The sequence below is a fragment of the Petaurus breviceps genome, unplaced genomic scaffold, assembly GCF_028583685.1.
Source record: "Petaurus breviceps papuanus isolate PSGF00001 unplaced genomic scaffold, PetGlider_PUasm1.0 77, whole genome shotgun sequence".
Lineage (NCBI taxonomy): Eukaryota > Metazoa > Chordata > Mammalia > Diprotodontia > Petauridae > Petaurus > Petaurus breviceps.
Genome location: NW_027186492.1, coordinates 21,431,997 through 21,433,542, shown reverse-complemented (window position 1 = coordinate 21,433,542; position 1,546 = coordinate 21,431,997).

Sequence of the window (1,546 nt, the reverse complement as noted above, 5' to 3'; positions counted from 1 at the left end):
CAGCAGGCTGCAATGAACCCTTCCTGTGCACCTGCCAGGTTGTCTTCAGCGGGAGGTTTGTTTCTCTCTGTCACTTTGTGGGTTCTGTAGCACTAAAGTTTGTTTAGAGTCATTTTTTATAGGTGTTTGAAGTGGTTATAGAGGGAGCATACAGAGTTTTCCTGCTTCTATTATGCCATGTTGGCTCCACTCCCCTGTATTATTTACCATACAGGCTTTCTTGAAAAGAAAATTCATTGTTACATATTTTGAATCCTCTCTTATTGTTCTGTGATGCACGTGACATGCTTTTTTTTTTCTTTCTTATTTTGTACTTAAGTTCCAGTAGCTAAGTTTATGATATGTTTTTGTTTCTTCTCTCTATTCTGCATTTGTGTTCTGTTGTTGTTATGGGAATGGGAATCTAAGATCTTCGCTGCCCCTAGGCCCTTTGGTAGGCTTAAGTGACCCTGAGAACCTTCCTTAATTTGGAAATATACTCTGCCCCCTAATAGGCTGAATGTGGTCACATGGGGCCTGTGGCAGAGACTTGTTTTCCAGGAATGCCCCTGTATTTTGGTGCTTTGTGATTGGGAAGTGGGTCAAGAGGGTTGTGACATTCTCTGAGCCAGGAGAAGGATATATATACCCTGATGTGAGGTTTTGTTTTGGGGCTCACTTTGAGAAGAGTTGTGTGATTGGACCAGATGAGACTCTGGGCAACTGTTGAGCCCCCTGGCTTTGAAAACCCAGATGTTGGTACTTCTCTCTCTCGTAACTGACTATGTATGGATGTAATGGTCAGACAGTTGGAAGCCTGTCTGCTGATGTTTCTATGTATTGGTTGTCTGCTTCTAACTTGTTTGTATTTTTTGAAGTTTGCAGTGCTGACCTTTCCCCCCTGAACTACATAAATGTCATATGTTTGATTAAAGCAAGATTGTTAATCCATTTTGAGTTGCTTTCCTTTAGAAAAGCAGATCTAGGAACCTGTGTTGGCTGCCACCCTGGGTAGGCTAGAGTACTTGCTGCTACAGTTGTTTGAGTCTAAAATAAAAAAAAAAAACAAAAGACTAGACATAAAAGGGCAAGCAGACTGAAGACCTCAGTCAGGATCATGTTATATGACAGGCAGCTGAAGGAACTGGAGATGCTTTTGCCCAGAGCAATGTAAAAAATGTTAGCTGATATTTGGTATGTGGTCCATTATGATTTTCAGATTTTTTTTGTCTTTTTTTTTTAAAGAACTTTTATTATCAAGCCAGGTCTTTCCTTCCCCATACTTGTTAATCTGATTTTTCAATCTAAATGTAAGACTTTGTCTTTGTTAAGTCTTAGGAAAGGACATGATAGCTGTCTATGATAATTGCATTTAAGTGTTTAAAAGACTGTCATGTGGCCAAAGGGTCATATTACATTTGTTTTTCTTGACTCTAGAAGGCAGGCTAAGGAGGAGCAATGGTAGAAGTTGAAAAGAGCCACATTTAGCTATAAAGATATGCTTCTAAATAATTAGAATTATCAGAGTAGAATGGGCAGCTTTTGTAGGTATTGGGTTCTCTCTCAA